The sequence below is a fragment of the Panthera uncia genome, chromosome F2 (genome assembly GCF_023721935.1).
Source record: "Panthera uncia isolate 11264 chromosome F2, Puncia_PCG_1.0, whole genome shotgun sequence".
NCBI lineage: Eukaryota > Metazoa > Chordata > Mammalia > Carnivora > Felidae > Panthera > Panthera uncia.
The window spans coordinates 76,265,312-76,279,705 of record NC_064812.1 but is presented as its reverse complement, the minus strand read 5'-3'; the positions used below and the strand labels follow the sequence as shown (position 1 = coordinate 76,279,705).

General features: G+C 47.8%; 2 long non-coding RNA genes across 2 annotated transcripts; one reads left to right on the top strand and one right to left on the bottom strand.

Moving 5' to 3' along the window:
* Positions 1-7,026: 7,026 nt before the first annotated feature.
* Positions 7,027-8,648, bottom strand: LOC125924697 (uncharacterized). The gene is made up of 3 exons (XR_007458522.1): positions 8,537-8,648; positions 7,898-7,974; positions 7,027-7,563 (listed from the first exon to the last, which is right to left on the bottom strand). It is a non-coding gene; the product is annotated as an uncharacterized LOC125924697 (long non-coding RNA).
* Positions 8,649-9,674: 1,026 nt separating this feature from the next.
* On the top strand, positions 9,675-11,352 carry LOC125924696 (uncharacterized). Its single transcript, XR_007458521.1, has 2 exons — positions 9,675-9,887; positions 11,009-11,352. It is a non-coding gene; the product is annotated as an uncharacterized LOC125924696 (long non-coding RNA).
* Positions 11,353-14,394: the final 3,042 nt, after the last annotated feature.

The following is a 14,394-nucleotide window of genomic DNA, read 5'->3' as shown; positions in this document are numbered from 1 at the left end:
GGCCATGCTTACTTCTTCCAGCAATGAATTGTGACAACACAGGTCTTTACACCGTGTCCCCAGCGACTCAGCACCTAAGGCGTTTCCTTAAGGCTAGCCATCTAGACACCCGCTGCCTTGCACTTAACCAAAACGACTCCCCAAAGCAAGGCAAATGCTCAGCATAAGCCACGTTGTTTGCGTGATTTAGAGGCAATGGATTGTAGCCTTCCAAATCTCAGTCCAGCATGTGGGGTTTGGAGGTCCTCACTCCCATTCTCACAAGAAGAAGACAACTTGAAATCAAAACTCTTCTAGGATCCACAAGCGAATTGAGGTCCCAGGGCAGAGTGCTGCCCCCAACACTGGAGTGGCAGACTGAGAGAAACACAGCTTACTTGAGCAGAATCTCACAAGTAGAAGTTGCTGACCCGAAGACTTTAAACCGTAACTTAAGAATTGCTGGAGGCACTAATTGGGAATTAAAATTACTGAGAACCAAATAAAAGTAAGTTGAGAACTAGTTGAGAATTAAAAACTCCTGGGGATCTGGTCTTATGGGGGACCCCATGCTTTTGTGAGTTTTACCTCCAGGAGTCGCACATCAGGTTCTCAGGTTTTCGAAAGACGGGAGGAAAATCCCTTAGTGCTTCCGGCAGGAGGAGGGGAAAGTAGCCATTCTGAAATACCCCCCGACAGCATTCTGCTCTTAACAAGGCGTGCCCTCAAGAGAAACTGTTTTATGGGAAGTTAACAAACCTGAGGGAAGGGTAATACCAATCTCTGGCCCTCTCTACCTTTCCTGAAACCCCAGAATGGAGAACTGAAATAAAGATACCTGTGAAGATCATATCCCAGGGGTACAGGCTCACTAAAAGACTGAGACCTAATCATACAACTACCCAAGGTCTCCTTTCCCACCGCATCTTAACACTGGATCAAGATCACTCGTGCAAAATAATAGGCGGTTATTGTGAAAAGGCGGCAGCTTCTCTTTAATTATTCTCTAGGAAAACCCAAAGACAACAGAGAACACAAAACCAAAGATGCTGGAAGTTTTATTCTTTGACACCTACAGCTGTAACACAGCCTAACCCCTAACCAGATAAACATAAAACTTCACACTAAAGGCCTATCTACTCTAGTTTCCATTACTCAATATTGTACATCCACCTTTCAACAGAAAATTACAAGGCATACTAAAAGTAAAAATAAACAGAAGAGACCAAGAAAGGATAAGACCCAGACTCAGATATGGCACATTTTGGGAATATTATTCAGGGGAGTTAAAGATTAATATATGCAATATGATAAGGGCTTTAATGGGAAAAGTGGAAACATGCAAGAAAGCAGTAGTAATGTAAACAGGGAGATGGAAACTTTAAGAAAGAATTAAAAGGAAATGCTAGAAATAAAAAGTATAGTAACAAATGAGAAATGCCTTTAAGGGTTCATCAGTTGACTGGACAGAAGGAAGAAAAGACTCAGCAAGTATGGAGACAAGTCAATAGGAAGTTCTAAAACCGAAACACAAAACGAAGAATGAATGAAAAAGAACAGAATGTCCAAAACTGTGAGACAATTACTAAAGGAATAACACAAACATAATTAGAATATCAGAAGGAAAGGCGAGAAAGGAATCGAAGAAATATCTGAAGTAATAATTGCTGAGACTTTTCCAAAATCAAAGAGAGAGACAAAATCACAGATACAGGAAGCTCAAGGAACACCAAATAGTATTTTTTAAAAAACTCCATATCTATATAAGCACATCATATTCAAAGTGTAGAAAATCAAAGATAAAGAGAAACCCTGGTAAGAAATAAGAGGAATAAGTGTCTCACTTATAGAAGAACAGGGTGATATTTACATTGGGCTTCTCTTCAGAAACCATGCCAGTAAGAAGAGAATGGAGTGAACTATCTAGAGTATTGAAAGAAGTCAACACAGAATTCGGTATCCAGAAAAATTATTCCTTTGTTTTTTAAATGTTTATTTATTTTGAGAGAAAGAGTGCACATGCATGAACAGGGGAGATGCAGAGAGAGAGAGGGAGAGAGAGAATCCCAAGCAGTCTCTGCACTATCAGTGCAAAGGCAGGTGTGGGGCTCAGTCTCATGAAACCATGAGATCATGATCTGAATCAAAATCAAGAGTCAGATGCTTAACCAACTGAGTCACCGGGCACCCTGACAGCAAAATTATTCTTAAAAAGTGAAAGAAGGGGTAACTGAGTGACTCAGTCAGTTAAGCTTCTGACTCTTGATTTTGGCTCAGGTCACGATTTCATGCTTGGGAAGACTGAGCTTTGCAATGGGCTCTCTGCTGTCAGCATGGAGCCTCCTTTGGGATATTCATTCTCTCTCTCTCTCTCTCTCTCTCTCTCTCTCTCTCTCCCTCTCTCTCTCTCTGTCCCTGGCCAGTTCTTGCTCTCTCTCTCTCAGAATAAATAAACTTTAAAAAAATGCTTTTAAGTGAAAGAAAAATAAAGGCTTTCTCAGAAAAACAAAAATGAGGAAATTTGTTGACATTACTTGCTTTGTCTCGGAGCCCCTGACACCCTCATGTTTATACACACAGATATACTAGATATAGAGGGGAGAATACATATACATAAATAGATAGAAAGATAGATAGATTAGATAGATAGATAGATAGATAGATAGATAGACAGACATGGGTATATATACCGAGTGATAGCTATAGATATATTTTCTGCACTGTAATTGGGTAGAGCCAAGAAACAATAATACACGAGTAGAAAGGAGCACACTTATCACCCATATCTTGGTTTCTAATTCCATTCTCCAATAAAAGGAAGCAAGGATCCTAGGAGAAATGCCTGATCCCAGGGCTGTGGCAGGGAATACACAAGAACATCTTACAGTGCTACAAATAATGAAGAGCTTGTAAAAGGATGGGGACAGGTCACAGGTATACAAGACACAATTGAAAGAGCTTGCACTAGACAAAGCTTAAACAATCTGAGGGGAAAAAAATCAGTAAATTAGTACTGGATTTAACCCAAGTACAAGATGAATATCTAGAACTCCATACCGATATAAATAAATGACTAAATAAATAAATAAATGGGAGAAAAGAGACAACTCTCCACGTAGGAGAATTTTAAATAATTTAGGTAAATACTCTGTTTTCAGGAGCCTTGAACATGGGCTGCACTTAGTAGTTTCCTTCCAAAGAATACAGTATGGAAATGGGAGGAAAAGAATCAGTTCACAGTAGGGACACCCGACATGCATGAACTCAGCCAGGTGATTATGGTCACTATAAACAGTGATACCATCTTGATAGCACGCTCCCTTGATAGGTGAGAAGAATGACACTTTATCTCTGTATTTCCTCAAACCCATACCCCTTTCTAATTATGAGGGAACACATCAGATAAATCCCCACTGAGGGATAGTTTCAAAGGGGGCCGAGATGGCTGAACAGCATGGATGTTCTCAGCTTCTGAAATGCAGCTACATCAACTCCGAACCATTTTGCATACCTAGGAAATTGAGCTGAGGATTGACATTAGCAATCTGTATAACTTGAGCCACGGAATTCAGCAGGTACGTGCTCTGGAGAGGGGAACTGGGAGACAGAAGCCATGGAGGGTAGGGAGCTGTTTTTGCAGCGAGAGGACAGAGAAGGGTTGGGGGGGATAGTGTGGTACAATGGGAGAGTACAGGAAAAGCACTCCCCACCAAAGTAGCTGGACAGAAGGAGAAAGAGTGGAAACAGTCACAAAGGACTGAACACGAAATCTGTTCCCCAAAACCACTGACAGTGATAAGGGAGACAGTTTCAATACCATTAGGGCTCTATCAACAGGGGAGTGCAAAGTCAGAAACTCTGGAGCTCAATACCAGGTGGTTCTCTGGTGAGGAAGCAAGGCGAATCCCCAGGAGCACGCAGTGAGATCCAAGGGGTCCATAGGTCACATGGGGAGAAGCCCTTCCCCTGCATGGAGGTCATTTCTTTTTTTTTTTTTTTTTTTGAAGGTTTAATTTTTTTAATTTTTTTATATTTTTTATTAATAGAACTTGTGTCTGGAGACTGAGATCCAGAGGCCAAACATCTGCCTGGCACACAGAGTTAGCCAGCCCTTGAAGCCAGCCCCGAATGCTCACCCATGCCCTATCAGGCGCCCTCCACCTCAAGGGAGAGCTTGCAATGCTGTTGGTTCATCCCTGGTCCCCTCCCAGGAACTAAACCTCACCCTAGCCATAGATCTGGCCTCTAGGGGTGCCATGCCCCACCTGTGGGCCAAGAACAGAACTGGTGCTCATAGCCAACTGAGATTTCTTCAGAGAGGAAGCCAGAGTTCTTCATGACCAGTGCAAGGCCGGATGGGCCTGCAATCTATCTATCTATCTATAATCTATCGGAGAGATCGCTTTAAAGGAATGGGCCCTTGGGTTTGTGGAAATTTGGGGAATCCAAAGTTTGAAGAGGAAGGCTTGCTGGCTGAGGACTCAAGAGAAAGGTGCAGTTCGGATCCAAAGGCTGTCTACCATGGAACGAGGAAGAGCCAGTGTTGCAGATGTGCATCATGAGCCCAGACCTCGGCCTGAGATGCTTGCCCACACCCTGGAACCAAATGCTAAGCCTGACTGCAACATTAACACACACCCTCAACTCAGCCCTCTGGGCAGGTCACTCACTGCATGGCTGTTGTTTCAGAGTCTGTGTCCTTCAGTGGCTTGATCATAACCCTACCCATGGTTCTTGCCCTCAGGGGGACCACTCACTAGGTAGTCAGCAAACAACAGAATCGGGGCCCACACCAGGCACTCAATGATACAGGGAGAAGCCCAGAAGTTCCCCATGCCACTTCCAAGGTAATGACGGGGCTACAGAAGGGCATTCTGAACCCACTCCTACCCCTCACCCACATCATCGGCTGGCCCTCTAGCCCAAACCCTCAGCCTGATGCTCACCCTGTCTCATGCCCTCAACACAGTCGTCTGGGGGGAACACGGCCCTGATGTTGGTTTTCACCTTGTCTCCTCCAGGGACCTAAACCTAACCCTAACCCTCACCTTGGCTGTGGTCTTAGGGGTCCCGCATCCTAGGTCTGTAGAAAGAATGGACTTGAGACCCCTGACCTGAACGACATTCGCAGGGAAGAATACAGCAGATTACTATGACGTTTCATGTCTGGGGTGGAACTCCACAAAGGGATCCCCAGCTAAAGCTGAAGCCTGTCCTAGACTATCGGCCAATCCCTGAAGCCAAACCCTAAATCTGATCCACACCCTGGTATGTGCTCTCAACCATTCCCACGGGGGAGATCACTGCACTGCTTGCGGTACACCCCGTGCCACCCTCAGGAACCGAACCCTGTCCCTATCTAAGTCTCTGGCTCTGAGATTGTCCAACAAACCAGTGTGAGGAGAGAAGTGACTTGAGGCACTTCACTGGTGCGGAACAGCTCAGCGAGAAAGCCTGATGTTGACAATGACATTTCCATGCTTTTGAGGCTTGTGCCTAGAGAATGAGATACCCAAACCTCCAATGAGCCCAAACCTCCACCTTGCACACAGTGTTATCTGGCCTTTCAAGACAGCCCCAAATGCTCTCCAGTGCCCTATCAGGTGCCCCCCACTCAGACCACGGGGGAGAGCTTGCAATGCTGTTGGTTCATCCCCGGTCCCCTCTTAGGACCTAAACTGAACCCTAGCCATTGGTCTGGCCTCTAGGGGCGCCATGCCCCACCTGGGGCCAGGAACAGAACTGGTGTTCAAGCCACCTGAGATTTCTTCAAGGAGGAAGCCAGAAGTTCATCATGACAAGTACAAGGCCATATGGGCCTGTAATCTATCTATCTATCTATCTATCTATCTATCTATCATCTATCTATATACCTATTATCTATCTAATTATCAATCTACACCAATGTATCTTATCTAGCTTCCTATCACCTATCACGTATCTTTCAATCTAGCTACCTAGCTAGCTGTCTTCCACCTATCTGTCACCTATCATCGTATCCTTTTATCTGTCTATCTACCTATCTATCACCTATCATCTTATCTAAATATCTAGTATCTATCTATTTGTCCGTCTATCTATCTATCATCTAAATATTGGTGAGATTTCTTTAAAGGAATGGACCCTGTGGTTGTGGAAGTTTGGTGAGCCCAAAGCTTGAAGGGGAAGGCTTGCTGGCGGAGGACTCAAGAGAAAGGTGCAGTTCGAATCCAAAGGCGGGCTACCATGGAACTAGGAAGAGCCAGTGTTGCAGATGTGCATCACGAGCCCAGACCTCGGCCTCTCTGAGATGCTTGCCCACACCCTAGAGCCACACTCTGACAGGCTGACCTTTTCTTTTATGCAGACCTTCAACTCCTTAGATGGGGCCCAACAGGAGCCATTGGTAACCAGGGACACGGCCAGGGTTTCAGGCCAGAGACATGGCCAAGATGTCCCAGAAGAGACAGAAGTCACCCTGACTCGCTTTTCTCTCACACGCCTGGTGAAGGATGGATGCATCCAGAGACAGGCCCAGACTTCCCCCAGCTCCGTGGTTGGCCAGCAGCTGCCTTTACCTCCCCTCCAGCTTGCTGGCAGTGGGAACAACTGAATTTTTGCTTTGATGGACCAACAAACCCCATGCCTGGAGCCCCGGATCTCACTTCATGTTTGAAGAACCTACACCTTGGACCTAGAGAAAGCAACTAGTTTGCAGTGCAGTCCAGGATAGCCCAGGCCTTGTCTGTCTGGCACCTGGAACTCCTCTTAGGTCCCTCTCCCAGGGTCTGCGGTAAGTTCTTAGTCGTGACTTTGGTTCACTAGCACATTAACGACTCGCCAACCCAATGCCTTGACTTACTTCACTCGAACCAGGACACTCAGAGGCCGGAAGGCAAGACTTATCATGGCGTTGATCTCCAAGCGCATTAATTGGCTCATCCTCAATTTTTCTCTTTCGCAAATAAAATGGTTGCCATGTGCTCATCCAACCACACTTGGGTTCACCTGCGCACCCTCCCAACCCCGTCCCTCACACATAGACTAGAGATCACGGACACAGTGACAAATTCCTCACTCGCGCCTTGCAGGTGGTTGGATTTATGCATTGCCTTCAAGGGAAGTCTCTGTGGGGCGCCTGTAGGGCTCAGTCTGTTAAGCACCTAACCCCAGATCTGGCTCAGGTCCTGACCTCAAAGTCGGCGAGTTCAAGCCCCACCTTGGACTCTGCAACCACATAACAGACCCTGCATGGTATTCTGTGTCTCTGCCCCTCTCCTTTGGACACCTTCTCTCAAAAGAAATAAATTTGAAAAAATCTCTTTGCTCCTACATACAGAACACAAACTTAGCAACTTAGAGTGCTCAAAATTCTGACTTTGCAACGGAAGATGGAGAAGGGAAAAAACAGCCTTTGAGTTTTACTTGCCTTTCAGACTCAATTTTGCTTTTCTGGGCGTCGCGCAGCCTCTCTGATGGTGGCTCCTGCCGCGACGCCGCACAGATGAAGGTCATCTCTCCACCTGCAGGCCTCACAGCCCACCAGGCCCAGATCCACCTGGTCTGGGCCCCCCTGCTTCAGGGTCCATGCAGTAAGTCTCCCACCTTTGGTGGATAAACCCAGTTCGAAACTGTTTTCCAATGGGAAACCTTTCGGGTCCTAAAACCCCGCAATCACCTGCTGAAGTGACCCAGACCGGTTCCCCCAGGATGACCTGGCCCTGACCTGCGCATTGGCTCCCCAGGGTGGCCTGGGGCACAAGTGTCCTGAGCACAATCCTGAGGGCGGGGGAAGGGTTGGGGGATGAGAAGGCAGCTCTGGCTTCTCCTAAGCACAATAAGCCTCAAGATCTCGCCCAGAAACGGAAGCCCCCCCAAGAACTCTCCAACCTGGATCCAGAGCCAGGCTTCCAAGGCCAAGCTGGCCCCTGACACTCACCATCCTGCAAACACATCCCGGATAATCACAGCCTTCACACAAGGAGCTCATTCTATCAGCAGCAGGCGCGGGCGGTCCTGGAAGACGCCCGTGGGGGTGTTGGGGGGGGGGGGGGGTTGACGGTGCCCGCCGAGGAGCCGAGGAGCCCACCCTGGAGAGCACGCCCAGAGCGGGACACTGCGTCCTCCTAGCGCCCTCCGCAAGGGCCCCAGGGCTGTGCGGCGGGACTTGACGGCTCTGCGAACCCCCGCGAGGGCCCCCAGGACGGTGCCGCAGACGCGATGGCTCAGACACCCTCAAGGTGGCGCCCTGGAGGTGGTGGAACCGCGAGACCTGATCGCTCCCACAGCCCCGCGAGGGCACCCCCACCCGGGCGGTGCCGGAAAGTGACAGTTGGGACACCCCCGCGATGGCCTCCAGGGCGGAGCCAGGGGACATGAGGGCTCTGACGGCCCCTCGAGTGCACCCACCCCGCCGGGCGGTGCCGGGAAGTGACCGGTGGGACACCCCCGCGACGGACCCCAGGGCGGAACTGCGAAACCTGAGGTCGCAGACCCCCGCGCGAGGGCACCCAGGGCAGAGCCCCGAGTCCTGATGGCTCCTGAAACCCCCGAGAAGACCCCCACCCGCTGGCTGTACCTGGAAACGTGACGGCTCCGAAGCCCCGGCTCCCGCCCAGACGGCGCCCCCGAGACGCTCGGCGCAACTGTACCCACGAAAGGCTGAAGCCGCGCTTGTTCCTCCTCCTTTATACCCCTCTGGCGGACCGGATTGAAAACCAAGGACCAGGGTCCTGCGGTGGACTTACCGCCGCCTCTGGACGAGGTGGGAACTGCAACCCGGTGTGGCTCCGCAGATCTGCGATCCATTCCAAGATTTATAATTTTTTTGGTATAAAATTTTTATTTGATTTACTTTTTAATTTTATTATTATTTGTGATATAGTTGTATTAAATTACATATTACAATAATATCAAGTAATTACAATATTTAATTATTCTTAATTAAATAATTTAAATTAAAATTATTAAATTAATAATACAAATTACTATTATTATTATTTTAATGCTTATTTATTTTTGAGACAATGCGAGAGACAGAGTGCAAGCAGTGGAGGGGCAGACAGAGGGAGACGCAGAACCCAAAGTGGGCTCCAGTCTCCTAGCTGTCAGCCCAGAGCCCGACGTGGCTCTCGAACTCACTAACCGAGAGACCATGATCTGAACCGAAGCCTGACGCTCAACCAACTGAGCCACCCAGGCGCGCCCAAAGTACTGTTTTTTTAAATATAACTTATTGTCAAATTGGTTTCCATATAACACCAGGGCTCATCCCCAAAAGTGCCCTCTTCCCTGCCCATCACCCAATTTCCCTTCTCCCTCACCCCTGCCTACCCTTCGTATGTTCTCAGTCCTTAGGGGTCTCTTAGGGTTTGCCTCCCTCCTTCTCTGTAACTTTTTTTGTTTTCCACTTCCTCTCTCCCATGGTCTTCTGTTAAGTTTCTCAAGATCCACATAAGAGTGAAAACATGCTATCTGTCTTTCTCTGCCTGGCGTATTTCACTTAGCACAATTCCCTCCAGTTCCATCCACTTTGCTGCAAATGGGCGGATTTCATTCTTTCCCATTTCCGAGTAGTATTCCATTGTATATATAAACCACATCTTCTTTAGCCATTCATCAGTTGATGGACATTTAGGCTCTTTCCATTATTTGGCTATTGCTGAGAGTGCTGCTATAAACATTGGGGTACAAGTGCCCCTATGCATCAGCACTCCTGTATCCTTTGGGCAGATTCCTAACAGTGCTATTGTTGGGTCATAGGGTAGTTCTATTTTTAATTGTTTGAGGAACCTCCAGGCTGCTTTCCAGAGTGGCTGCACCAGTTTGCATTCCCACCAGCAGTGCAAGAGGGTTCCCGTTTCTCCACATCCTCGCCAGCATCTATAGGCTCCTGATTTGTTCATTATAGCCACTCTGACTGGCATGAGGTGATATCTCATGGTAGTTTTGATTTGTATTTCCCTGATGATGAGTGGCGTTGAGCATCTTTTCATGTGCCTGTTGGACATCTGGATGTCTTCCTTGGAAAAGTGTCTATTCATTTCTTCTGCCCATTTCTTCGCTGGATTATTTGTTTTTCGGGTGTGGAGTTTGGTGAGTTCTTTATAGATGTTAGACACTACCCTTTTATCCAATATGTCATTTGTAAATATCTTTTCCCCTTCCATCAGTTGCCTTTTAGTTTTGTTGATTGTTTCCTTTGCAGTACAGAAACTTTTTATCTCGATGAGATCCCAGTAGTTCATTTTTGCTTTTAATTTGCCTTTGGAGATATGTCAAGTAAGAAATTGTTTCAGCTGAGGACAAAGAGGTTTTTTCCTGCTTTCTCCTCTAGAGTTGTGATGGTTTCCTGTCTCACATTCAGGTCCTTCACCCTTTTGGAGTTTATTTTTGTGTCTGCTGTAAGAAAGTGGTCTAGTTTCATTCTTCTGCATGTTGCTGTCCAGTTCTCCCAGCACCATTTGTTAAAGAGACTGACCTTTTTCCATTGGATACTCTTTCCTGCTTTGTCAAAGATTAGTTGGCCATACATTTGTGGGCCCAATTCTGGGGTCTGTGTTCTATTCCGTTGGTCTATGTGTCTGTTTTTGTGCCAATATCACACTGTCTTGATGATTACAGCTTCGTGGTAGAGGCTAAAGTCTGGGGTTGTGATATCTCCTGCTTTGGTTTTCTTCTCCAATATTACCTTGGCTATTCTGGGTCTTTCATGGTTCCACAGATTTTAGGGTGGTTTGTTCTGGCTTTGAGAAGAATGCTGGTGTGGCGAGGTCAGCGGCTCAGTCCTCAGCAGGAAAAGGCGGTCCTTTATATTCCCAGATTTAGAGAGTACGTATGGCCTGGCAACTTGAGGGACAGTAAGAAATGAAAATGAAATAGGAGAGCTTGTTTTCATGGCTTAGCATTGCGTTTTAATTAAAACACAATCATAGTCTTTTTTTTTTTTTACTTGTGGTCCAGCATCTTAACTGGTGGATTACTCCAGCTCAGCCAGGGGGCAGATTTGGGGAATGAGTTCAGCACATGACACATGTCGCCTCCTTTACAGGTTCACCAAGAGCCAGTGCGGTCCTTCCAACCATGGTCATCCCTTGGCTCTCAAGGGAGGGACAGCCCAGCGCCATTTCCTCCATCCAAATCTGGCTGCGGTGCCTGATCCCGCACAACCACAGGCATCTCCCAGAGGCATTTTCCGGAATGCGTGGATGTTGTGAGTTTGGGTCCAGAACACTGCAATAAAATGAATGCCACTACCAAGCAGCTCAAATGAATCCTTTGGATTCCTAGTGGGAATGAAAGTTATCACTTGACTGGAGTCTGCCATGCGCAATAGCATTATGTTGAAAAAAATAACAAAAATACCATAATTAAAAAGCACTTTATGGTTTTTAACATTTTTAATATAGTCATTTTTCTTTTGAACGAGAGAGATGGAGCATGGGTGGGGGAGGGACAGAGAGAGAGGGAGACACAGAATCGAAGCAGGCTCCAGGCTCTGAGGTGTCAGCACAGAGCCCAACACTGGGCTCCCACCCGGGAGCTGTGAGATCATGACCTGAGCCGGAGTCCGTGCTTAACCACCTGAGCCACCCAGGTGCCCCTTAAAAACACTTTCGTGTTTAAAAAAATGCTAAGCATCACCTGAGCTTTCAGCAATAGGTAATCACCGATTGTAGATCACCATAGCAGATATAATAATGAAAAGAATATAACACTGGGCAAGAATTAGCAAAGCAGAGACTTGGAGGCAGCAAATGCTCTTGGAAAAGTGGCCCCAGTAGACTCGCCCTACACACTGTCACCCTCCATTTGCACAGAATGCAGCGCCTGCAAAGCTCAAAAAAGCAAAGCACAATAAAACGAGGTAGGCGTGTGCTGGGTAAATTGGTGGGGGAGGAGTTTTCTGCTTCTTCGTTTGGTCACTTCAGACCCAATAGGGTGGAGGCACATCTCCGCTGATCTCTCCTGCATCTGCTCTCAGGGTAGGTGGTCACCATGGGAAAGAGTGGAAGCTGGGGGGAGATGGGTGTGGGTCTTCTGGAGCTGGGGTGCAGGGAGAGGGAGAATTCCCAGCAGGTAACTGCATACGTGACCCCTGGCTGTCCTTCTGGCCCATTTTTGTTTGTTTGCATCACGTCCTCCTCATTCATATGGGTCCTATGGAGACACTTCTGTCAGGTCATGAGTGGCCAGCACGGATGCGTGGGCACTCTGAGGGACAAGGGATTTTGGAAGTGTTTGTTTTGCATGCTCCTGTCTAAGCTCGAATTGGCTGAGACAAGTGAGACATCAGGTGGCTTCTTCAGGTGAGATCCTTAGTTGCAGGCGGGGCCCAGCTGAGATCCCCTCTGCCATGAACTGAGTTGTGTTGCCCACAAGCGCCTGTGTTGGAGCCCTAGCCCCCAGCGGGAAGGTATTAGGAGGCAGGGCCTTGGAGAGGTGATTAGGGCGGAGCCCATGGGAGCAGCAGCTTTATAAAGCCAGGAAACAGCTTGCTCTTTTGTGTTCTCTTTCTCCGCTGTGTGAGATTTCCCCAGACCCAAGCATAGCATCCTGATCTCAGACTCTCAATATCCAGACAGGATGACACCTTTTCCCCCAAACCAGAGGACCCTACCTCTGTCAGGTCCTAGAGAAATAATTTAGCTAAGGGACCAGTGAGGCGGGACCACGGACCACACAGAAGCTGCATGGGTGGGCAGAAAATTGCATCTGCCTGAGCTCTGCCCCCAGCCTTTGTGGGATGAGGACTGTCTGAGATCTTGTGTGGGCCACCATGGGGAGCTTTGCTGCTGCCTGCTGAGTCAGCAAGAAATGTCGCGGCAGGGCAGGGAGCTCACCGCTTCACAGACCAGCCCCTTCACTGTCTGCTGATCCCACAAATTCAAAAGGTCTTCCTTGTTCCAAGTCTGAGGGTCCGGGTGCTCTCCTGATGCACCAAGAGCAGAATCACACGTTGGCAATTCCAAGGGTCAGGTGCTATCTCCAATCCCCAAAACTCTATTGATTACGTGATTACCCCTCACAGCCCTTGGTACAGATGACGTATCCAAAGCATGCAACAGGGTAAAATTGATCCCAAGCTGTGTGGCTTGTACATTATTGCCAGGCAGCCAGGCTTCCGGTGATGCTCCCACTCTGCCTGGAGTGAGTACCAGATGACCAAGGACTCTTGGCTGCTTCCTCCCAGCTGGCCCATCTGGGTTTACTTCCCTCCTCGGGGTCAGAAGCAAAAGGGGCAACACTAAGCAGTGTCAGTTAAACAAGACGTGTCAATTCTATGTATGAAAACATGTCCAGGGGCACCTGGGTGGCTCAGTCAGTTAAGCATCCGACTTCGGCTCAGGTCATGATCTCACAGTTCGTGGGTTCCAGCCCTGTGTTGGCTCTGTGCTGACAGCTCAGAGCCTGGAACCTGCTTCGGAATCTGACTCTCTCCCCGCGCCCCTTCCCCCCTTGTGCTCTGTCTCTCAATCTCAAAAATAAGTAATAAAAATATTAAAAGGAAAAACAGTAAAATCATCCAGGTCAACCTGAGGGGCACTTCCGTCACTGCCCCGTGGGCCAATTTAACCAAACACCCCATCTTCATGCCCAAGGATCCTGCCCCTGGGGAGGGGTCTTACTTCAATATTCCCATGTCACCATCCCGGAGCTCTTTACAGAAAAAAAGAAGCTGTGAAAGCAGAGGGTAGTCTTCATTCTGTAGGTCATCGTCTGCAGTCTAGGGTTAATAACTGTCAACACACACACCCTTGCTGTGTGCCTGGATTTTCCCATGTCGTTTATGGGGCATCGCTCAACTGTGCACTTCGGTGTTCGTTGTATGGAGTGAGTGAGCTGAGATGCTGCTGTTTTCTCTCAAGGCAGCATTCCTTTCTTTAAAGGAAAGGTGCCTTTGTGGTTATGGAAGTTTGGTGAGTCCAACATTTGAAGGGGAAGACTTGCTGGCTGAGGACCCAAGAGGAAGGTGTAGTTTGGATCCAAAAGCTGTCTACCATGGAACTAGGAAGAGCCAGTGTTGCACATGGAATCCAAGAGTAGTGTGCCGGAGAGAGCCTCATGGCCTATGAGAGGTTGGCCTTTTCCTTTATGCAGGCCTTCAACTGATTAGATGGGGCCCACCCACGTTGGGAAGAACAGTGTGCTTGACTCCATGCCCGCTGATTTCAATAGTAAATTCACCTAAGAACATTCTCATTGAAACATTCACAATGATGTTTCAACAGATATCTGGCCTCTTGGCCCAGACAAATGGGCTGCAATCAACCACATCAATGTCATAAGTCATATTGATAGTATATACCCTTGATGTGATATGATGTAGACGGCACTTTACCTCTTTGGTCTTCCTCCCCGAAATCCATAACTGCAGCCTAATCATAAGAAAAACGTCAGATAAATTGCAGTGAAGGGCATCCAACAAGACACTTG